General features: G+C 45.6%; 1 pseudogene; it reads left to right on the top strand.

Moving 5' to 3' along the window:
* The first annotated feature begins 4,774 nt into the window (after positions 1-4,774).
* On the top strand, positions 4,775-20,455 carry LOC109766614 (S-(+)-linalool synthase, chloroplastic-like; annotated as a pseudogene).
* Positions 20,456-25,964: the final 5,509 nt, after the last annotated feature.

Here is a 25,964-nt window from a genome sequence, read left to right as displayed (position 1 = left end):
GACCAACAGTCTTATTAGCTGGATGCACATGCCATGTAAAATCATTATTACCAGCAATCAAATTCAGCACACCCTTACTAATATCCTCTCTCTTGGTTTCAAAGAAACCCACGAAGTCAATATGATTGTTGTTAATAAAGTCACCTAGGCACTGTAGTTTACCAGGTTGTCCAAGGCCTCTGATGTTCCAGAAAGCACCTATCATTTAACTCTAAAAGGACGAGATAAGCCACAAGGCTGGTTCTTAGTGTTTGGGATAGGACTATCCACATCCAGGACAACAGTGCCCCCTGTCCTGGGAAATGGACCAACACTATTCATACTAGAAGGATATTCAGACTTAGGATCACAGTCCAAAGAGGAAGGTAAAACAGTTTCAGGGTTAAAATCAGCAAATTCAAGACATTTCATTTTTTCTCCATTAATCAAATCCACAACAATATCATTGCATTCTTTATCATCATCACCAACGAGATATCAACTAATTCAGAAGTAGCAGCAAGAACTTTAGTATCCAAGGTAGCAAAGGATTTACCTCTGAATGAAGTAGGGATCTTCAAATTCTTTTTCTGTAGATATGCATTGGCTTTGTCCATAATCCTGAATTCCCATGGTTTCTTGTGGTAGGCCTGTTGCTGACTTTGGGCCCACAAGCAGGTTTCTGATCTGTTTTGGGTTTCTTCTTCTTCTCAGATTCAGCATTGTCCATGGACTCCATCAGTGATCTCTTTACAGATCCAAGAGCCATGGTAAGATCCTCAGGTAAGCATTGGAGCTCTGTTTCCATATCTTCCTCTTCTCCATCAGATTCCTCCATCTCAAACTGACTAAGCTGCTGAGAATAATAATCAAGATGAACAGAAAGAGGGATCCCATCCACCTCTTCTGGCAGGAGCTTATAAGAGCATGGGGTATTGGTTACAGGTTCTTCTTCATTGATTTCACCCCCACAGGAACATTTTTTTTATTTCCTCCAGAAAGTTGTCATGTATCTCATCTCTCATGCAATCAGGGTGAAATCCAGCTGCAGAAGCAGACAATCTCTTAGTGGTGCCACCATTTGAGGACCTAGTTTGCTTTGGACGGAAGTTTTCTTTATCTAGCTCATCAATGGCCTCGTCTCCATCATCCTCCATTTTGTCTTTCTCAGGACCATTCTCATCATCCATGTTTTCCTCTTTATTGTTCAGATCAGGGTCATCATCATCTCCATCAGATTCCTCCCCAATTTGCTCAAAACCTTCAACAGTGAAGAACGACAGATAAAGTTTCTTCTTCATTTCTATCAGCCTCGCAAATGGAATTTTACTGGGATCTCTGCAAGCCACTTTGATTCTGATGATTTCATAGAAACTTTTCAAACACACCATTCCAGTCCACATCCACAAGGTTTCCAAAGCATCCAGCTACCTGAGCGAAAACTTTCCAAGCACACCATTTAGGGGGAATCCCTTCCACTTGAACCCAAGCCTCTTTCAGTTCACCAAATTCATCTAACATGCCTTGCCACTCATAGATCTTCACAGACACCCCATCAATAGGCAGCTCAAACACAGGAAATTTTATCAGGTCATCCACATTTTTCCACGGAGGAAACCTCAACAGATATTTCTTTTCCTCCAGCTCTCTGATCTGCCAAGGCCATTGTTTATTCTTGCAGAAAATTCCATTAAGTTGAACTAGTAGCTCGGAAGTAGAAACTTCACCCTTAACTATCTTCAGCACCGCGCAGTTCTTGTAATTTAACCATTTCAATTCAGCAGCTACTGGCACATCAACATGGTAGAAGCCCAGCCCTGCAGCAACACTGCCAAAATATGTAGTTGTAGGTTGAGGCCTAGCCCAGGCTGCGCAGTTATTCACGTTGTGATTCCCAGCACAGTTGAAACATTTCCTCAGCTCTATGCAATTCCCCACGTAGTGCCCTGGCCAACTACAGTTGAAGCAGATCATGTCCTTGTACCTGGGGTCAAGGGGCTGAACCGGAGCGGCTGCTGGTGGAGGACGAGCAGCAGGGTTGGGTATCGGGGGAGCCTGCACCACTTGTTTCCCGGCCGCAGGTTTGGCCGCGCCATGGGGTGCAGGAGGAGGAGGGGCTTGTGGTTGGGCCTTTCCCTCCTGCAGCGTCGTAGCCTCCTGCAGCGTAGGAGCCAACTCTTTATTCTTTTGTTGATTCATTACATTGATAGAGGAGGGAGGTGCATGGCTTGTTTCATGAACGAAAGCTGTTCTATTTGCATTTGTCACGAGTGCAGTAATGGCTTTCTATTTACCAGTTGTAGTAGTCAGAGTCAGATGGTTCTGTTGAATTCATTAACTTGGATATTTTACCGACTCTCTGTCTCTGCAGGCACAACAACACTACAACGGCAGAAGTGCGCACCACCTCCACGGACTCGGACGGCGAATCCTGCACCACCCCCTGTTCCTACACCATCGGCACCACCTATGCCACCACATCTTGCCCAAGTTCCTCCTACTCCACCAAGGATTCAAGCGCAAGACAAGGGCCCAGTTCCAGTTGTCGCTCCAGGTGCAGTGCTTCCTGTGCAGCAACAGGCACCTTCTGGCCCTGGTGCTCTTGCCAGCAACGACCCTCTGAACACCAATGAAACGCCGGTTGATCAATCTGGGCCATCAACAAGCAACGTGCCACCCCGCCCTACATTACCGGAAGACGAGGAGACGCTCATCCAAAAGGCGATCCGGCTAACTCAGGGCCGACTCAGGAGGCGCATGGCTGGATCTGGATCTGCACCTCCATCGAGTTAGCGCCAGACAAGGGTTGTTTCTCGTAATTCTGCTCTATGGAGTCCTCCCCCTCCCGCCCCCTCCCGAGTCGCCCCCCGCGTGGGCGGCCGGGAGGCCCCCAGATCCCGTCGGCCGGTCCTCCCCCTCTCCTCCTCCTCCTCCCTCGCCGCCGCCCAAGGGCGCGGCCAGGCGAAGCCTGCCGTTGCCGGCGGCGGCGGGGACTCGGGCCCTCTCGCTCGGGTGGGGCTGGCGCGGGCCGGCGCTCCCGGGCCGAACGCCACGGCGGGTGGTGGCGGCACCTCGGCGACTTCGCTCCCCGCGGCAAACGGCCTCGCGATCTGGTGCGTCGCGGTCGCCAGGGACGGCGGCGGCGCGGCCGGATCGGTTCGCGGCGGCGCGGCCGGATCTATGCCCAAGCGTGGGCCTTGATCGCTGGATTGCCGTCGGCACGGTGGCGGGTGCGACTCGTCGGCAGCTGGGTAGATTCGCCGGGATTCTACCCTTGTCTGGTCCTTGACAGCGCGGGCAACTCCGGGGGAAACCCTAGATCTCCTTGGGATCGAGCGATGGCGGCGCTTTTGCGTCGTAGTCCCTCTTTAGGGCATCGTTTTGGAGTTTACTCCGGTTGAAGGGACCAGCGACGTCAGCGGCGCACGTCTGGTGGAGCAACTGCCGATGAAAATCGCGCCGACTACGGTCATGGCGGACGATGGCGGCGTCTTAGATGTCGTTCCCTTGTCGAGGCATCATCGTTGCAGTCTACGTCATCAGGCTTGGGATGCTTCGGGGGAAACCCTAGATCTGGGTCTTCCGGATCGGATGATGATGGCGTTTTATCGCTTTCCCTCCTGGGGACATCGTTTTGGAGCAAGTGATGGCTGGGGGGATGGTGGAGCGGTGCTTCATCTCACACATTGATGGCGGCGGTTATCGGCGGCATGGCGCTGTGGAGGCTCGTCGTCCGATGCGCGGGATGGACTCGCGCAGGAGGAGGTAGCTGTCTGGCGTCATGGTGACGTCGATGGCTGAGTGGCCAGACAAGGTAGATGCCTCAATATGATCTGAAGACGGACATGTGGAAGATGGCGACGACGAGACACGAGTGCGTCTGACCGGATTGTGCCCCAGACCCGGTATGTGGCTCGGCTGGGGCTTCCGGCTTTTGATGTTAGGCTTAGGTGAGTGGTGTGAGTGGCCCAGCTAGCACCCCTTCATCATATGGATAGGAGTAGCGGCATATGTTGCCAAGATGGTGGATGCAGGCATATTGTTGTAATACTTTGTAAGGTCCTTGAGAATAATCAATAAAGTGGCCGTATGTATCTTCCAGATGCAGAGGCCAGGGGTCATCCTCCTTTTAAAAAAAAGCAAAACTCCACCGATGAGAATGCTGACAGGGGAATTGCTGGGTTGGTCCGTTAGACATGACCGAAGTCCTTTTCACCGCCGCATGCACGCTCGCGTTCCTCTTGTAAAAGACGGGCTCCTGGTTCCTCCCGTTTCACGGATCAGATTGTGTATAAATCCATCCTACCCAGGGGTAAAACGCTGTCATGCTGATAGAACACTAGCTTAGGCGCTAACAGAAGATGGTTAAAATGCCTGGAGAATTCGGTTACAAATTACTCTTCTTGCTGAACAGGTAATTCTGGTACAGTACTACTCAAGGACCTTGCATGACTATAGAAAAAATATCTCTTGTATTGCGACCTTTGGGGAAGGATGCACCCTCTTCACTGAGGCTGTCGAGTATGTGGCTATAGAGTTACCCCGTAGGCGAAATACGTGTGGGAAAGAATGCAGCGAATCATCCCAGTCAGACGAGGGACGCACAAGAGTATGTGGCCATAGAGTTACCCCGTAGGCGGAATACGTGTGGGAAAGAATGCAGCGAATCATCCCAGTCGACGAGGGACGTACAAGATTTTCATAGAATGTGATGAACCTGTCGTTTGCTGGCTGTCTTAGTTTCCTTTTTCTCGGAAGACGAAAGTGGTTTTGGAGAACCTCGGCATACTATATATATGTATGGTCGTGGCGACCTGCGACTTAGCCAGCGGTACTAAATAGTTAGCCAACGGTTGCGTGATTAGAAAAGAGATAGCACCTGATGGCGGCCCATGTCTTCTCCTCGGCTGCCGAGCCATCGCTCCTTCGGCTGGCCGGAGAAGGCGGAAGCCGCCTCCGCGGTCAGTTCTTCCGCCCTTGCCCGGTGACAAGCCCTGGACGGGAGTCCCAAGCGCTCTCCGACGATTTTGACTTCCAGGTGATTCACTCGTCGTTGCTTAAATATGTAGGCATACATTTGCGCAAACTTTTCCGAAAAGACGGCAGCTTCCGGCCTGTGTGTATGGATTGACACACAGAGCCACATTTTATTGCATAGCCTTTTTTAGTTGCATAAGGAGAAATGTCGAAAATGTACACGCAAAAGAGATTACATGGAGTATTTGTGCCACACAAATCCTGTTTTGCTAAATCGCCAGCTAAATCGGTTGAAAAAACCCCGCAACTGCGCTAAGGTAACGCTCACATGCAGATAGCTTTGTAAAAAGTTGGAAGCTTTCGCACTGTTAAACACCATGTGTAGCGACATTTATTCTAACCGGAGGAGTTTCCTATTTTGACTAACACATACTCCGCCCTTTCAAATTAATTGAAGTGCTAAGTTAAACATCTTTAAGTTTGACCAAGTCTATAAAAATACCATATGCTAGTAATATCCATAACATCAAATATGCTACGAATTTATACTAACCACAGTTGTAGCTACACTTGAAATTACATACAAACTATGGATCAGTTACGACCAGTTTAGCTGTCCACTTGTATATTCGCTAGTGTCCAACGTAACTGTCAAGCAGCCAACAGGACCATGCATGAGCGTAGATAAACCAGGGCCTCTTCTGGAAACACACATCAAATTCTTTTCTGCAGAAAAAAAATATATCCTAGTTCTCTTTCGTTGCGACCTTTGGGGGAGGAGGCGTCTTTCACCGAGGCTCTCGTGTATGTGGCGTAGGAGTCAGAACTATGCATGGGAAAGAACGCAGCGAATCATCCCAGGTCGCACAAGATATTCATCAATCTGGTGAATGTCCCTGTCGTTGTCGGCCTTTACTTTTCTTTTTCTCGGAGAACGAAAGCAGTTTTGAACGCTAATTTACCTCGCTACGTCTGTATGGCGACTTGGCCAGTAGTAGTAACCGATTAGCCAACTGTTGCGTGACAAGAGAGGAGCTAGCAAACTGATTTTTCTTTTCAATAAAGGACGCTTTATTAACTAAAAGTTTTAACTTTTAAGCATCGCATTCGTCATCTGCATAACAATGATGCACACAGCCGAATCAGATCCAAGGTACAACAACAAAAAACCTTAGGCGAATCACAATTCGATAAACAACCTATAACATGCCTAAGGTGAAGAAGGCCCAACCTTGAGGTTATGCCGCCACCCATGTTAAAAATATAGCCCTCGCCACCTTTTTCAACCGTGCACACCTCTATAAATAGGTCGCGATTCTTCAAACGCTGTAGAGACGACCATGAACATAGAGTTTCGGTATACCGAAAAATAACCTGCATAAGAGAAGAACTAATATCATTAAACACTTTATCATTTCTACGTAGACATAGCGACCATATAAGGGCAACCGCTCCCACCCTAATAAGTATCTTACACTTGTGATCAACTGATAGCGACCATATTTCTACATAGCTAGAAACTGATGGCTACGGCGGCACATGTATTCTCCTTTGCCGTCGAGCCACCACTCCTTTCAGCGTCGCCGGTGGCCGGAGATGGCAGCGGTGGGAGAGGCCGCCGCCGACAGTTCTTTCGCCCTTGCTGGTGGCAAGCCAGGGCGGCAGTTCAACGCGCTATCCGATGATTTGAATTTCAGATAATTCGCAACAGGCTTAGGGCATCTTTAACGGACTACCTTAAATAGACGGTGACTGTTCATTCCTGTTCAGGCGACAAAAATCAGCACCGGGCACCACAAACAGACGTCGGGAGCCGGTACATTTCCATCGTTTTTTTTTCGGGTTTGGGGCGAACCGGACATGTTCGCTTGTTTGTTCTGTCCGCGCCCACATGTCCGACCTCTCCTACCTACCACACCTTTCTCTCCTCTCTCTCCTTCGATCCCAACAACCGCCAACCTAGCTCCATGGCCTCCCGTCGGAGCTCACCACACGCACCAGATAGGCCCACCTCCACCTAGCATCCATACCGGTGGAGACCACCACGCAGGCGCGGAACTCCTCACCGATGCGGGCGACGAGCTCGTCTAGGTCACGACGTTGATTGAATCGATTGATTACACTGCTTTCTCACGCATGCACCATGTTCCAGCCTAACACAGAAAATCAGCTGAGTGGATTTTTTTTGCATGGTAATACATGTCTCATTTATAAGATGAAAAATCAAGTTACAAGGCACGTACACACCGACCTTACAGACCTGAAAAGATTGGATAAACCTATGCAAAAAACCAACGCCTATCTCCCTCCTTCGACACCACTGAAGCAACCACCAAAGGGACGGAAAACAGATCACCTCTTCACCCAAGCTCGACGCGGCTCCATCGCTGATCAACAGCTTTACGGACCTCCAAAGTCGTTTGCCAGAAGCAAAACCATTGCCATTGAATGAATCAGACCGGCGCAACATGTCCCCGGACACGCCATCGAGCTCCAGAACTGACATCCCCGCACGACTACAACATCGGAGGAAGAAACCAGAACTGTCAGCCTCCAACCACAAAACCAGCACATGATACACCATCTTCCAGCTGTGACATGCGCAAACATCAGTCTGCGCGTACTCCTGGACGACCTCCCAAGCTCCACTCCGACGTTGGAGAAAACGTCGTTGCAACGATGAAGCCCCAGAACACAAGTCCATCATGGGGAAGATGCCGCCGCCATGCCATCCCCGCTTGGACACACTTCCGTCCAGATCCCTCACCGACCATGGAGTAGAACACCGCATCGGAGAAGAAACTGGAATACCTTTATTCATCGCCAGATCTGAAGAACGACGAGAAGACCAAGCTGCCGATCTACAGGACCGAACAACATACGTTGCCATCAACTCCGAGACGCCACCGTGAAGGTCGCCGCTGGTGTGGGAGTGGAGTTGAGGCAGATTTATTTGTCTGAGCGTCGCTCCCACCACCCCAACGGCGCCCTAAGGAGACACTAGACAAACCCTACCTACAGGCCGGCGTCGAAGCGCCACGGTCCCCACCTCCTCGCGTGGCCTAAGTGGCCAAACGGAAGAGACATGGACCGGCGGCGGCCTATGGAGTTGGCCTCAGATGTGACCGCATCCACGATCGCTTTTCTCGTGGAGCGAAGTGGTATGACTCTGTCGTATACTCGTATTGGTAAATCGGCCTCCCGTCCTCGCGGAGCTGAGTGAATCTATTGGTGTTTTGAAAGTTCTTGGGATTGTATGGCTACATGGATGATTATGATTATTTGTGGCTACACATTATGTTGAGTGGATCCATTTATTTGTGGCTAATGTTTCTCAAGAGGCTATAACATGTGGGTTCTATTTTTCATTGTATTGACAACTGGATATGTCCGTCCTCGAATGCGGGGCGTTGTTGGGTGCATGGGCGGATTTAGCTGGATGCTGGTCCATCACTCCCCCTAAATGGACAAAAACAGACACTTTTGGTGTTCCTTTTGCGTCATCCGTTGAAGATGTACTTAGTATTACTATATGTACTAGACATATTTTGTTCAGTGATATTTCCAACCAAAGGAAACATGGCCTTCTATTTGGATTTACACGTGTATTGGCCGGTGTACAAACGTGCGTAGGAGTATGGATTTCTCGATCCTGATCTCCAATGCTCTCTTTATTTAAAAAAATATAAACAATTCTAGATGTACCAATGACGTATCCTACAAACATCTAAAATCTCAGTTTAAAATACTTTATGTTTTGAGCTACACAAAAATGAACAAAATATGGATCTGAGTATAGTGAACAATGCTTATTTTCAAAACTCTAAATTTATTAGATTTTTCATTTTTATGTAGCATATAATTTAAAGAATTTAGCATTGCAATTTTGCATGCTTATATGATATGTCATTGACTACATATAGATTTTTTTCAGATAATTTTAAACCTACAAATATGATTACCAAATTTTCTACATAAAGGAAGCATTGTAACTCGGTAGCCAAAGGGACTTTTGGTGTGCTTAGATGATAATTTTGAATAGTTGTAACTCTGTAACCAGTCGAACTTTCAGCTAAGTCATCATCCCTAACGTGTAGTGCGCATGTTTATCTGGATCACTTACGACCGCCATGAAAACCTAGCCAGTTGTCAACTTGTACTCACTAGTGTTCAAGGTAACTGTCCTCCGTGGCGTGGTCATCGTTTGGATAAGAAGGCCAATAACAAAACGACCCGTGACATCAACATGGTATCATGTTATCAAGCCGCCAACCGCACCGGTTGTATAAATCATGCGCAACCAATTCTAGGCGCTGTACCCAAAATTCATAGCCTAATGTTGTTCCTCCGCCTACAGAAAGGACCACATACGCATCCAGTGCGTAGCAAAAGTGATCACCTGCAAAAACGATGAAACTTTTAATTTGTTTTTGATTTATTAAAATTAATGTCATTGCAGTATTCCAAATTGCCCAGAGTAAAGCACAAACGATGGAACTATAAGACATGGACATCGTTTGGATGCATCTCTGTTTCTAAATTTGGACCTTGGCCTCCACGAGCCGGCTCCAAGGTCCAAGCCTGGCTGAACTTTGCCGCTAGTAAACCCACAACTTAACTCATGCAACATCTCAGTCTTCGCCAAATAATTATATCATCCCGAAAATATCTCGAGTGATCCGTAACCCAAAAGATGTTAAAAACAATTACCACAATTTTGGACATATCATCGAGAAAGAAGTTTTGTACCATCAGTAAAAGAAAATCCCAGTTTGGCTAAAATATGAGGAGCACAACGCCCATAGCCCAACCAGTTAGGGCCAGAGCATGGAGGAGCATAAGTAAAATCGGTTGTATGTTAGTGCTTGTGATTAAAATAGCCAGATGTCGGCACTCCCTCTGTCACAAATTAATTGACGTAACTTTGTTTAGATACGCACCAGAACATGTTTTAGTGCGTATTTAGATAAAACCGTGTCAATTAATTTTGAACGGAGTTAGTATTTCCTATACTAATGTATTAACAACTATGTCTAATCTCGCTGCTAAAGAAATCTCTTCTCCGATCTCCTTTTTTTTACTATGAACCGCATTCGTATATACATGGGACAGAAAAAATAAGTAGCGTTGTTCCTTTTTATCTTTGATTAACAAAAACATAGATTCTCAAAGTGGACATGGAGGCATCGTATGCATCTCATTCTATTATATTCATTTTCATATTTTGAATTAGAACTTTTCTCTCCATGGAACACCAGGAGGGCCTCAAGAGTGTTAAGACAATGCTGCATCAAAACCATAAGGACAAGCGAGAGGTGATGACCAACATTGATCATCTCAAGCGCCTCTGCATTGACCACTATTTCCATGACGAGATCGACGAGGCCATGAACACATGTTTGGATCTTGTCCATAGTGATGATCTACTAGATGCGACCCTTTCCTTCAGGCTGGTGCGAGAAGCTGGATATGATGTTTCAGCAGGTCAGTACACATAACATACATTCACTTTAGTTAAGGATCTCGCAAATACAAGTAATTTTGTACCTTTCCTGGTTTAAAATATTTGAACTATAGATTTTTTTATTATAGTACACTGTGTATGAATAATAAAGTCTATGCCATGTGGGGCATGTCCCCTTTTCGTGATCTTGGTTGTCACGCCACAAATCTTGGGATGTAGGTTCTTCTGCTAAGGTGGTGACCGACTTCTCATCCCAAAAGATATGCGTTTGGAGTGGATTTGCTACCTTATAAAGAGCTTTTGTTTTTTAGGTGTGACTTTGTCAAGCAAGCCTAAGATGCATTCTTTTAAGAAGAAAACGAGGGGGTCTTTCCTTGATTCCATTTCATCAAACCGTTTAGTGTCAGGTTCAGTATATATACCGGTATGAGCCATGTCACACAAAAGATAAAATTATCAAAATAATAATCTACTGTAGAAACCTCTAAGCTAGCAAAGAGTACGATGTTTTTCAGGCATATCCTCATCTTAGCTCGGTGACACATGAACACTGATCTCGGGATTTTGGTAGTACGAGCAACTCATGTGTACCCGTAAGCAGTAGGTCACCTCACCTTCTCTCCAGACAATGGACGTCAACCCTCGTATTCACATAATGGATAACGTGGACTTCAACCCTCATATTTAACCGGTTCTAGCACCCCAAATATACATACCTTCTCTATGTTTAAATCTGTTACTATAATTTTTCCATCAGCACCAAGATCTTGGATCCTTACTAGTGAAGACGGTGATCCCACTAACATATACACTAGTAATATGCTTTGTCATATGATATATATGTTACTTGCCTCCCTATCTCCCTGGTGACCATCTTATCAAAGAGCTTGAGAGAGTTGTCGATGACCATGTCGTTAGGGAGCTTGCTTGAGGAGCCGATAATCAAAGTACAATATGAAAATGAACCATCTAACCACTAAGTTTAGTCTCTCATAATGTCACTGTCACCCGGATGGTTCAATTATCACCGCAAGGATTCTACTAAATAGTTCTAGAGACAGTCTAAGTGACGAGTGAGCCTAGAAACAAGTTAATACAGTAACGAGCCACTTTTTAGTTGTACCGATTTTCTTACTTATTTATAATTTTCTCTATGAACATACAATTTTAAATGGTATATTTTGTTATTATAGTATGCATAATTTGACTCATAATAGATTAATAAATGTCATAGTATGGTTTTTAATACAATTCTAACATCTATAACTAGAAATTATACTTGTACTAATTATTAATTTTATTAAATAATGTAAGAAAGGTTAATATTTTTTTTTGCAGAATTGGCCTTTAAAACAATCTCTTTAGGGCTTGTTTGGATGCACGGGTTAAAATCCCGGGAAGGGAATCCCGGCAGGGAATCTGCAGAAACAGGTGTAATACCCCGGGATTTCAATCCCGACCTCCGGACTAGGGGATAATCCTCCCTAGGAAAAGGACGGGATCCCCCGGGATTGCTGTTACCAAACAAGCCCTTAAACCAAATCATCTTAGATCTGAATAAGTAAATAAATAAAATACACTTACATATCTCTATTAATGAATTTCTGCCATCCAGATAAATGTATGTACGTGCGTCTGTATGTGTGTTCGTGTCTATTTTAACATCTTAAGTATCTTATAGATAGTTCTAGTGTATCTGATAAACCATATATCCCTTTTTTTGAGAAAGTACTTGTATTCATTGAAATACATGCATAGCCAGTACAAATACAAGTACCCACACACCATCTATGCCACAGAAATGCTGGAACAATTGTCCCACCAACAAGCACATAACACCCCTAAAAACACAGAAAATACAACCAAGTCCCTGGGTGAACTGTTCATCTTCCATCTCCATCGAAACTCGTCAACCTCCGCCGCGGCCGGAGCAAGGAGGAGCCGCCGAGCACGAAGCCAAGAGCACCAGGAGCACCATCGCTGTCTGGGCTTTGTGAGCCGCATCTAGGTCCCACCGCAGGACGGGAACCAGGGTCGGGTTCCGGAACATCGGCCGGGGACTAGCCCCATGCTCCCTTGTCCTCGGACCTGCCGCCATCGCCGGCCACCACCGGGATAAAGCAACAGCTCCAGCCACCACGCCCACCTCAGAACTTCAGCCGTCATGCTTCCATGGCAAGCGGATCTGGCATCGATCCCCCACCTATCGACTCCTATACACCACCACCAAGCATCCGGCGCCGCCGGCCTAGTGGATAACCACCTCCCTGGCCTTCCGCCAACGACAAAGCGCTCGCCGGCGACACGAGGAATAGGCCTGAGGGAACCCCTTATTCTGACGCGAAGCAGCACCATCCTCGGTTGGCGACCGCCTCTCGCACACCTAACCAGCCCTAGCTATACACACCACCACGGCGCTGGCTCACCGCACGGTCTCCCCCACCTCCAGGCGCCGCGAGCCGGCCGCCGGAGGCGAGGGAGACCACCGGATTTGCCCGCCGGAAACCCTGACCCGAGTCGCCTCTTTTTCGCCTCTTTCTATTGTTTCGTTCTAGATCGCTCGGGAAGCCCAGCGATCTGCATACTTTTTTTTCTCGAAAAGGAGGTTTACCCCCGGCCTCTGCATCCAAGGGATGCATACGGCCTATTTATTAAATATGAAGTAGTTCCACAAAGTCTCCTATCCTCAGTGTCAAAAAAGAAACGCTCACAGAGAGCTAAAGAACACAGGGTGGCCACAACCAGCTTGAAAAGGATTAACAGGATACTAAACCCCTATCCTATTACATGACGACCATCCAAACCGGTTGAAGATAACCGAGCTACCATCTCCCATCGGGTAGACGCAGTAACCAAACGCTCCCTGGCCACCGTCGGAGTGAGTAGCGACCACATACGGATTAACGTAGTGGCCCGAAAGATGACCTGCAAAAAATGAGTATTTGTTGTTCTGTTAAATACTAAATCATTCCTGCAGTTCCAGATAGACCATAGTAAAGCACATGTTCCTACGCAGATATGTTTTGCTATTTATGTGTCAACTCCATTGAGTCACGTCCCAAACAACGTGTGTATGCCTCTAGGAGGCGTAATATTAAATGCAATATGAACCGATCGCCAGAGTATCTTGGCTATAGGGCATTCAATATAAAGGTGCTTAATAGATTCATCATAATCACAGAAACTGCATCTCCGGGAACCATTCCAGTTCCGTTTGGCCAAATTGTCCTTTGTAAGAATAACTTGTTTATGGACAAACCACATAAACACTTTTATTTTTAAAGGCACATTGATTTTCCAAATATGTATGGAACGAGGAATATAGCCAGAGTTTATAATATCCTGATAGATGGATCTGACGGAGAAAATCGCATTCCCAGTTAGTTTCCACTGTATCCAATCTGGCTGTTGAGAGAGGTTGACTTCCATTAATCTCGTCACTAAATGGAGCCAGGCTTCCCAACGGTTCCCCACTAACGCTCGTCTGAATTGAATATTTAGAGGGTTGGATTGTAATACCGTTGCAACGTACACCTCTCGACACTGAACGATATTATAAAGCGAAGGATACTGTATAGCTAAGGGCGTCTCCCCTAGCCACGTATCCTCCAAGAATCTCATATGAGTACCATTATTGACAATAAATTTTGTCCTATGAAAGAAGGCTGATTTCACTTTCATCAACCCCTTCCAAAACAGTGAATCAGTCGGTCTGACTGTCACCTGGGATAACGTTTTAGAATAAAGGTACTTGTTACGCAGAACCTGTGCCCAAGTGGCATTAGTCTCTACAGATAGCTTATATAGCCACTTGCTGAGAAGGCATCTGTTCTTTACCTCTAAATTTTCAATACCAAGACCGCCTTGGTCTTTAGGCCTGCAAAGGATATCCCACTTGGCAAGTCCGTATTTTCGTTTTAACTCATCACTCTGCCAAAAAAGCGTGATCGATAAAAATCCAGTCTCTTGCGTACCCCTACAGGTACCTCAAAAAAAATCAGAGAAACATTGGCATACTCGTGAGCATGGAGTTGATGAGAATTAGTCTACCACCATACGACATAAGCTTGCCCTTCCAACAGCTTAGTTTCTTTTCAAAACGATCTTCAATACACTCCCATTCTTTGTTAGATAGTCTAGGTGGTGAATAGGTATGCCCAAATAAGAAAATGGTAGTGAACCCAAGCCACATCCGAACAGTTGTTTATAAGCTTCCTGTTCATCTTTAGCTCTCCCAAAACAGAACAACTCACTCTTGTTAAAATTAATCTTTAAGCCCGACAACTGCTCAAAAAGGCATAATAGAAGCTTCATATTTCGTGCCTTTGCTAAGTCATGCTCCATAAAGATTATAGTATCATCAGCATATTGTAGGATAGACATGCCACCATCCACTATATGAGGAACTAGTCCACCTACTTGACCATTTTCTTTAGCTCGTCCTATCAGAATTGTCGACATGTCTACCATTATGTTAAACAAAATAGGGGACATTGGATCTCCTTGTATAAGACCCTTATGTGTCTAGAAATAATGACCTATGTCGTCATTCACTCTGATTCCGACACTGCCTTTTTGCGTAAAAGGCTCGATTTGCTTCCGCCACACTTGATCGAAACCTTTCATCCGCAAGGCCTGCTGAAGAAATGGCCATCTAACTTTATCATACGCTTTCTCAAAATCCATTTTGAAAATAACATCATCTAGTTTTTTCGTGTGGATTTCATGAAGTGTCTCATGCAAGACCACAACCCCTTCAAGGATGTTTCTGTCAGGCATAAAAGCAGTTTGAGTTGGTTGTACTACACTATGCGCAATCTGTGTTAGCCTATTAGTCCCCACCTTTGTGAAGATTTTGAAACAAACATTAAGAAGGCAAATCGGACGGAATTGCTCAATCCTCACCGCCTCTGCCGTCTTCGGTAATAACGTGATCATTCCAAAATTCAAATGGAATAACTGCAAATGCCCAGAAAAAAGATCATGGAACATTGGCAGTAGATTACCCTTAATGATATGCCAACATTTTTTATAAAACTTTGCCGGAAAACCATCCGGTCCAGGAGCTTTATTATTTTTCATCTGAGAGATCGCCTCAAAGACCTCTTTTTCCGTGAATGGGGCTGTCAAGATATCATTCTCATCTGTCGCCAGTTGAGGAACATCCTCTACTCTTGACTCGTCTAAAGATACAACATTGCCTTCAGGTGTCCCAAAGAGCTGTTTGTAATAATCTGTGGTGTACAATTTTAGATTCTCCTATCCTAAAATAGTCCCTCGTCTTGCTCAAGCTGAAAAATCCTCTTTTTTCGATGCTTGCCATTCGCAATCAAATGAAAGAATTGCGTGTTATCATCCCCCTGGACGATCTTTCGTAGTTTACCTCTCAGTGCCCATTTCATTAATTTCTTCTTCATGAAGTAATGTTTTGAGTCTTGCTTTGGCCTCCACTTTAGATCTAGTTCACTAGCGGTCAAATTGGAAGATTGGGCTTTTAAATCAAAGGCATCGATGAGATTAAGTAACCTTTCTTTTTCAATCTTATAAACCCCGCTCAAATGCTTAGCCCAGCTACGTAGGAACTGTCGTAAATGTCTGATCTTATTCTGCCATCTTTCAATGTTCGATCTCCCTCCTGCATCTTTTGCCTACTCTCGTGCTATTAGATCCAGAAAGCCTTCTCTTTCGAACCAAGCTGATTCAAAAGAAAAGGTATTTTTATTCCCCACCTGCGTTGGCAGCCCCGAGTCAACAAGCAGCGGCGTATGATCGGAGATCGATTTCGATAGCGCCTGAACCGTAACCTAAGGAAACTTATGTTCCCAGTCCACACTGCATAGAACACGATCCAACTTCTCATATGTTGGATTTGGCAATGTGTTTGCCCAAGTGAACTTTCTACCAGAGAGCTCAATTTCCCAGAGATCGAGACTTTCAATGATTGTGTTAAACATAAACGACCAATGACCGTCGAAATTATCATTGTTCTTCTCGTCTCGTCTCCTAATAATGTTAAAATCACCTCCCACTAAAATTGGGAGTTGCTCATCTCCGCAAATACGAACGAGGAGAACAAGGAAATCTGGTTTGAGTTCGGGTTGCGCGGCCCCATACACTGCCACAAGCGCCCACTGAAAACCATCAAGCTTCGATCGAACTCGAAACTTAACCGCAAATTCCCCCATAACTACGTTCCGCACTTCCAGCGTTTCGCATTTCACCCCAAGAAAGATCCCTCCGGATCTTCCTCTTGGGGGAAGGCAATGCCACTCAAAATCTACACCTCCTGAAAGAGTGCCAAGGAACTGAGAAGTAAAGTTGTCTCTCCCTGTTTCAGAAAGGGCGATAAAATCTAATTTATGTTCTAAAGATGCATCGGCCAGAAACCTTCTTTTAGCCAAGTCTGTCAGACCTCTGCTATTCCAAAAGATTCCTTTCATAATTCACCATGGAATTTTTTAGCCGTGTGAATCCTAATACTTCTGTGCACCGCCGAATCCGGGTAGATTTTGCGGTTCCATTTGCGCTTGGGCTTGCGTTGCTCATCAACTCGGTCCATACAACCGAGCTCAGTGAACTCACATGCCCATGTCTCGACAGGAGACGAACCCTCTAAGCCTCCAAGCTTTCATCTACCAGGCATTCTTCCGGAGATGGTGCAAGATCCTCACAAAAACTATCCAGAACCCGAACACCCAGAGCCTCGATTTCAGAATCATTCATAGATTTAACAGCCGCTAAATTTCTAATCACCTCTAAAGCACGTTCCGCCTCATGGTCCAGTAAATCATTAACGGATTTTGCAATTTCTTTACTATCACTACCAAGTGACACTCCCAAGCTATTTGCATTATTAATAATTTCGTGTTCCGAAAAATGCAGAATTGAATTGGAAGTATTAACAGTCATACCTGTAGTGACCTCAATGTCACGAAGCTTGGCCGCCCGCATGGCACGCCCGAGCTGCAGATCATCCACGTCAGGCTGGGCCTGGAGCCGGTTGCTCATCCGTCGGCCTTCAGACCTAGGATCTGGGATCCCTCCGAAGGCGACGACCTCGTCCCGCGTATGCCCGCTCGAGGCAAGGCCTCCTGCCCCACCCCAGCCGACACGGGTGTAATAACCGGCCCATCGATCGCTGCAACAGATGAAGCCGCAGCGAGGCTATGTGGCAAAGCGGCAGAAGACGGCGGTGGGCGCGACATTTTTCTAGTTTTAACCTCTTCCTTATTCCAAATATCAGCCAATGTGCCTAGAAATACTTTTCCAACATGCTTTCTTTTTCTAGGTGTGAGGCTTTTGTTAGAGTTCAGAAGCTGTTCAAGCTAGTCATCAGTAGTAATCCAGATGCGCAATCACCTTTTTTTCTCACCTACCTTTAATATATTAAATAATCACCTATTACCTTCCTAAAGCTTGTTCTGCTTGATGTGTTAGATGAGGTTCTTCGAAAGTTCACCGACGTCAATGGTGACTACACCCTTGATCATAGCAAAGATACCAAAGGGTTGCTCAGCTTGCAGGATATATCAAACTTGAACATGGGAGAAGAATCACTCTACAAGGCAAAGGAGTTCTCAAGAAAGCACCTCACATCTGCGATAGAACACTTGGACCCAAACCTTGCAAGATATGTGCGGAAGTCACTGGACCATCCCTACCATGTGAGCCTGATGCAGTACAAAGCTAGGCATCACCTGAGCTACATGCAGAGCTTGTCCAGTACGGACACTAAAATGCAGGAGCTGGCACTTGCAGAGTTCCAGCTTAATAAGTTGTTGAATCAGAGGGAAATACAAGAGATTAAGAGGTAAATATATAACTATCTTACTTGCAAAACAATCATAGCCCCTTCCAAAGAGTAATTTGATTAGAGGATTTGTTCTCAGTGCCATGCAAAGGTCACCACTACCCATCACATCTCGCATATGGCTGAAGATCCGTGTATAATCCTCACATATGATATATTTTTCTATTTTATATACCTATTTATGAGGTTAATGAGAAATTTTCTTCGTTAACTTTGAAAGATCATTGTGACAGATGGTGGATGGGCTTGGGATTGGCTCAGGAAATACCAGCTACCCGGGACCAAATTCTCAAATGGTACATGTTTCCCCTGACTATACTCGAAGGACAGGCCTTCTCCAGATACAGGATAGAGACTACAAAAATCATCTCACTTGTCAGTATTGTGGATGACATCTTTGATGTTATTGCAACACAAGAGGAACTCTCTCGCTTCACCGAGGCAATCAAAATGTAGGCTTCATATCTTCTGTTGAATACTATAAGAATTATTACACGATTGATGCTCAACGGTAGCAATTGCGAAGGATTAATAAAGCCTACATGTACTTGATATAGTAGAAATTTGTGCAAGTGAAATTTCATGTCACAAAATGAATTTCTTACAGGTGGGATCTTGCAGCTGCTGATTCACTGCCGAGCTACATGAGATCATGCTACAGTGCACTTTACACAATCACAAATGACATTGCAGATTTAGTTGAAAGAGATCATGGATTGTACCCTATGGAACAACTCAAGAAAACTGTATGTCTCTAAGAATGTTTTACTCTTTTAGTTTTCTTGATTTGCCTAGATGACCAACCAAACAGTTTGCAGGGCTAGCCATCTATGCATAATAAATAATATGTGAAAACATTTAACTTCATCTATATAGGGATTGACTATTCGTCACCCTGGGTGAGGAATAGTTATTCTTCACCCCCTCTATTTTACCATCAATGCATCGTAATTTTACGTTTCGTAAGTTTTGTCTTATTTCTGACGTAAAAAGAGACCGTAAGAAAATATATAATCGTCGTAAAAAATATTTTATGTTATGTAAAATTACAAACGTAAAAACATAGTGTAAAATACACATAAACTGCAAATTTTCTTGTCTTATGCCCTATTTTTTTATGCCAAATTTTATGTAATGAATCAATAAAAATGTAACTATTTGAATTCCAAACGTAATTTAATTATGAAATAATCGTAAGATTACCTCGGGTGAAGAATAATTTATTCTGCACCCTGGGTGATGAATAGTAACACCAACAATAATTTATTCTACACCCTGGGTGATATATATTACAGGAAAATGTAGACAACGTCAACAACAATTATTCATGAAAAAAATAATCATCTGACAATAGTGAATTGATATTTTGTTTCCAGTGGGCCAAGCTTTTTGATGCATTTCTGGTCGAGTCAAAATGGTTGTCTGCTGATCAGGATCCTTCCTTAGATGACTACCTATCGAGCGCCACTTGCACTTGAGCATTTGTTTTTCATGCTAGGGCATGATCTATCAACGATGGGTTCTGCAAACCTCACGGCCGGTCAGATACGTCCGATCATCTCCTGCCCGTCAAAAATCTTGAGACTTTGGGATGACATGGGCAGCGCAAAGGTCAGAATTAACACTGCAAACTTCTTTGGATATCCTAAAATGTACATGCCATGCTTGGAGACCTGGATTTCACGCAAATATAGCACAATTCAATCTATAACATGGCCGACATATGTTTCTTGCACGAGTACAGCATGAAGCGAAAGAAGGGCTGGATGGATCGTACAAGGTTTTGTACCTGAAAGAGAACCCCAGTGGCGATGCAGAGGGGCACATGATTTCGCTGATCCAGAGCGAGTGGGAGGCGCTCAACAGGGAGTGCTTCTCCAGGCGGTCCTACTACCCGCCCATCGTGACCCAGATCTCGCTGAACTTCGCTAGGATAGTGACCCAGTTTGGCTATGACGACGAGCAGAGGCGCCCTATCGTTGAGGATTACCTAAGGATGCTCCTTTTCTGAATCTTGCCCACACACCGAGGAATCAATATGCTGATGACGGGACCAGCGAAGTGCTGTCTTTTTGGCGGTTCTCACTAAAGCTCTCGGCCAATATATGTGCCATTGTATAAGAAGATACTTTTGTAGAATTATGGTAAAAAGAGAATGGTGCGGTCACTCTTTTCTAACATTTGAATGTTAATTTTTTTTAAATAGTGGTAAAGTGAAAATAGTATCATCTTCCCTGCTAGAGATTCCCTAATCTTACCATTATGGAAGCGCTAATAATATCTGGAGTACATAAGAGCATCTGTAGCCGAAGCCCAAAAACTTAGAGGACAAAAGGCCTCCCTATATCTTAACTTGCTATATTTGCTCCTCTAAATTTGGTGCCGCAGATTCTAACCCCAATAATCCCGCATGATTCGAGCATGGCCCTCGGCTCTATTCCGGTTGATACACACACGGCCGAATTGCGATCCTAGCCTCGGCCTCCGAAAATCATCGTTCAAAATCAACATCAAATCCATCTCTAAATCGCCGTCTTCTTCTTCCTCCTCCAATGACGAGTCATCGAAGATCATCTCTCTCAACCTCTTCATCTATAGCCAAAAGTGCTCTCTGTCAAGCCGGTTGCTACGAACAAAAACAAAAGCATATGAACATTTCGTTGAATACCTTGAGAGCGGCGGAGGTGGAGTCCGCGGCCGGCACCGTAGAGCCGACCAAAAGGGCTCACGCCGCCGCCGGGCGAACGCGATGACCAGACTATCCTGCACTGGTCGTGGAAATCCCAACGCCGGGCAAACGCGACGACCGGACGAAGCTCCCATGGAGAATTTTGTTGTCGGCCGATTTTCCTCTGTGGCGGTTGGTCTACACCGCCCCCATGTTCCGGTGACCCTTTTACCGAAGGAATCCACCTCGCCGCGGCCGGAATCGAGCTCGAAACGACAACGGCATCCGGCTCGATGCGGCGGCTCTCGGGAGCAATTCCGCCGACGGCTAGCATCGGCGAGTGGGTCGGAGGGAGGGGAAAAGGCGGTGGTTGTTTCGGCGTGTCGGCCGAGGTGATTGGTGGTCAGCGGTGTGAACGCCGGCGAAAATACGGCGGCGGGGCGACGAGGCTACTGCAGCGAGGTGGAGGAGAATAATTTTAGGGGAGAAGCCGCGGGGGAGGAAATTTTGGGGCCGCGGAGGCCGATGACAAAAAATTATGCTCCACTAAAGCCTTTGGGGGTTCGGCTAGAGGCGGTCCCAGCCGTTACCGGCTCATTTTTGGTCCTCTAAAACCATTTTGGGCTTCGGCTAGAGATGCTCTAAACTTGTTAATGATGTGCAAATTCATACAAACCTTGCAAAGTGTGGTACCGCGGTACATAAAGTTGACACTCCTAGACGTTTTGGTCCAACTAGCAAGTGGAGTCAAAATATATATGTGATGTGAGATAGATAAGTGGCGCGCGAATGCTGCTGTAGTTTTCGCTGATATTCCCTTACGGTCTTTAGAAATACATCGAAGTGCCTCTGTTGGAATTTATTTATTTTTTGGAAATCGATAGTGATAACCCTAGAGTGGTGGCGATTTAGTGCAGCGGTGGTGTCAATGGTAGAGCGATAGAGGGTGGTAGTACGTCGTCTACACGTGCTAGCCTGCGGTGGCTAGGAGAGGTGGCTGGTGGTGTCTGCACCAGAAGCTTCTGCGATGGTGACGGAGATCTCCATCGTTGAGTGAAGGAGGCGGAGTGATGTTATGAAACACGAAGGAGACTGCAAAGGCTAGTAATTGAAGTCAGCTATTTTTATATTACGTTGTTCGTAACTGAATTTGCGTAAAGTAAGTCTCCATTTTTTAGAGCAAGTCTGGATATTACACATTTATTTTGCAAACGATATAGTGCAAAATCATCGACTATTACTATATTCGACGTAAAAGCAGCCCAAACCGATCTTTTTTTAACAACCAAACCGGTCAAGTCTATCCTATCGAAGGACCTAAATTGGTGTGGATCATCCCACCTTAAAAGCATATCTAAACCTTCATCGAACGGCGGATTCGAGAGTTTAAAATATCATACCGTAGTCCGGAGTCTCCTCATTGAATGGCCGTAGCTATGTATCGGCCGCCATCGAGACAAAATCAACGACAACATCGCGCTCCGCGTCATCCATGATCAGCGGCGACGTCTTGCTCAACCACCCCTCGCGAACCGGTTTAGTGAAAAGAGACGGAAAATGATCATAGGGACGTAATATAATTGACAGAAAAATGGGACCTTTTTGCAATTTTCCCGTGGCGGACAAAAATGAGAACATATTCATGTGATTCCTGATTACAACGAGTGTTTTTGCAAAATCAGTAAACCGGATATATCCACCGTGACACCTATTCAAACTAATTGGAACAAAAAAGTATTGACTGACAAGTTTATGCATGTGGTACCACTCTATAAGTTTCTGTTTGGAGTAACCGAGCTAATTGGAACAAAAAGTATTGACCGACAAGTTTATGCATGTGGTACCACTCTTTATAAGTTTTTTTTGGAGCAACCGGCAGGATTATGTCTTCCTCTTTGGCCCCTGCTGTTGCTAACATTTTGCAGGAGTATGTGGACGTTTTTCCACAAGATGTACCACTGGGGCTGCCACCTATTCGAGGAATAGAGCATCAAATTGATTTTATTCCTGAAGCCTTGCTGCCCAACCGTGCGCCGTACAGAACCGATCTGGAGGAGACAAAAGAGATTCAGCGACAAATTCAAGAACTACTCGATAAATGTTATATTCGTGAGTCTCTTAGTCCATGTGATGTTCCTATTATTTTGGTACCGAAAAAAGATGGTTCTTCGCGCATGTGTACTGATTGTAGAGCTATCAATAATATTACTACTCGCTATCATCATCCTATACCATGTTTAGATGACATGCTTGATGAATTAAGTGGCTCTACCATGTTCTTTAAAGTTGATTTGCATAATGGTTACCATCAAATTCGTATGAAATTAGGAGATGAATGAAAAACAGCATTTAAAACTAAGTTCGGCTTATATGAGTGGTTAGTGATGCCTTTTGGTTTAACTAATGCACCTAGTACTTTCATGTGTTTAATAAATGAAGTTTTACGTGCTTTCAAAGGATGTTTTGTGGTGGTCTATTTTGATGATATCCTCATTTACAGCAAATATTTAGAGGAACATTTTAATCATTTATGTGCTGTTTTTAATGCTTTACGGGTTGCGCGTTTGTTTGGTAATCTCGCAAAGTGCACCTTTTGCATGGATTGAGTTGTGTTTCTTGGCTATGTTGTTACAGCACAGGGTATTGAAGTTGATCCAGCCAAGATTGAAGCAATTGCGAGTTGGCCGCCTCCTAAGACAGTCACACAAGTGAGGAGTTTTCTTAGCCTCGCTGGGTTTTATAGGCGCTTTGTCAAAGACTTTGGATCCATTGCAGCGCCGTTAAATGAGCTTACTAAGAAAGATGTGCCTTTCGTTTGGGGTGATGCACAACAGGATGCCTTCATGTTTTTCAAAGATAAGTTAACACATGCTCCTTTACTACAACTTCTTAATTTTAGTAAGTCTTTTGAGTTGGAATGTGATGCTAGTGGAATTGAGTTGGGAGGTGTGTTTTGGAAATATGCCCTAGAGGCAATAATAAATTGGTTATTATTATATTTTCTTGTTCATGATAATCGTTTATTATCCATGCTAGAATTGTATTGATAGGAAACTCAGATACATGTGTGGATACATAGACAACACCATGTCCCTAGTAAGCCTCTAGTTGACTAGCTCGTTGATCAATGGATGGTTACGGTTTCCTGACCATGGACATTGGATGTCGTTGATAACGGGATCACATCATTAGGAGAATGATGTGATGGACGAGACCCAATCCTAAGCCTAGCACAAGATCGTGTAGTTCGTTTGCTCAGAGCTTTTCTAATGTCAAGTATCAGTTCCTTAGACCATGAGATTGTGCAACTCCCGGATACCGTAGGAATGCTTTGGGTGTACCAAACGTCACAACGTAACTAGGTGGCTATAAAGGTGCACTACGGGTATCTCCGAAAGTGTCTGTTGGGTTAGCACGAATCGAGACTGGCATTTGTCACTCCGTGTAAACGGAGAGGTATCTCTGGGCCCACTCGGTAGGACATCATCATAATGTGCACACTGTGACCAAGGAGTTGATCACGGGATGATGTGAGTTACGGAACGAGTAAAGAGACTTGCCGGTAACGAGATTGAACAAGGTATCGGGATACCGACGATCGAATCTCGGGCAAGTAACATACCGATGGACAAAGGGAATTGTATACGGGATTGATTGAATCCTCGACATCGTGGTTCATCCGATGAGATCATCGAGGAGAATGTGGGAGCCAACATGGGTATCCAGATCCCGCTGTTGGTTATTGACCGGAGAGTCGTCTCGGTCATGTCTGCCTGTCTCCCGAACCCGTAGGGTCTACACACTTAAGGTTCGGTGACGCTAGGGTTATAGAGATATTAGTATGCGGTAACCCGAAAGTTGTTCGGAGTCCCGGATGAGATCCCGGACGTCACGAGGAGTTCCGGAATGGTCCGGAGGTAAAGATTTATATATGGGAAGTCTTATTTTGGTCGCCGGAAAAGTTTCGCACTTTATCGGTATTGTACCGGGAGTGCCGAAAGGGGTCCGGGGGTCCACCAGCCCCGGGGGGGCCACATGGGCTGTAGGAGGTGCGCCTTGGCCTATATGGGCCAAGGGCACCAGCCCCAAGAGGCCCATGCGCCAAGAGATAAGAAAAAGGAAGAGTCCTAAAGGGGGAAGGCACCTCCGAGGTGCCTTGGGGAGGAAGGACTCCTCCCTGGCCGCACCCTTCCTTGGAGGAAGGGCCAAGGCTGCGCCCCCCTCTCCCTTGGCCCTATATATAGTGGGGGGGAGGGAGGGCAGCAATACCTAAGCCCTGGCGCCTCCCTCTCCCTCCCGTGACACATCTCCCTCCTCCCGCAGCGCTTGGCGAAGCCCTGTTGGAATCCCGCTACTTCCACCACCACGCCGTCGTGCTGCTGGATCTCCATCAACCTCTCCTCTCCCCTTGCTGGATCAAGAAGGGGGAGACGTCGCTGTTCCGTACGTGTGTTGAACGCGGAGGTGCCGTCCGTTCGGCGCTAGGATCATCGGTGATTTGGATCACGACGAGTACGACTCCATCAACCCCGTTCTCTTGAACGCTTCCGCTCGCGATCTACAAGGGTATGTAGATGCACTCCTCTCTCTCGTTGCTAGATGACTCCATAGATTGATCTTGGTGATGCGTAGAAAATTTTGAATTTCTGCTACGTTACCCAACAGTGGCATCATGAGCTAGGTCTATGCGTAGTTTCTATGCACGAGTAGAACACAAAGTAGTTGTGGGCGTCGATTTGGTCAATTTACTTGCCATTACTAGTCTTATCTTGATTCGGCGGCATCGTGGGATGAAGCGGCCCGGACCGACCTTACACTTACTCTTACGTGAGACAGGTTCCACCGACTGACATGCACTAGTTGCATAAGGTGGCTAGCGGGTGTCTGTCTCTCCCACTTTAGTCGGATCGGATTCGATGAAAAGGGTCCTTATGAAGGGTAAATAGAAATTGGCATATCACGTTGTGGCTTTTGCGTAGGTAAGAAACGTTCTTGCTAGAAACCCATAGCAGCCACGTAAAACATGCAACAACAATTAGAGGACGTCTAACTTGTTTTTGCAGCAT

The sequence above is a fragment of the Aegilops tauschii genome, chromosome 7, assembly GCF_002575655.3.
Source record: "Aegilops tauschii subsp. strangulata cultivar AL8/78 chromosome 7, Aet v6.0, whole genome shotgun sequence".
NCBI classification, from domain to species: domain Eukaryota; kingdom Viridiplantae; phylum Streptophyta; class Magnoliopsida; order Poales; family Poaceae; genus Aegilops; species Aegilops tauschii.
This window is presented reverse-complemented; position numbering and strand designations above follow the sequence as displayed.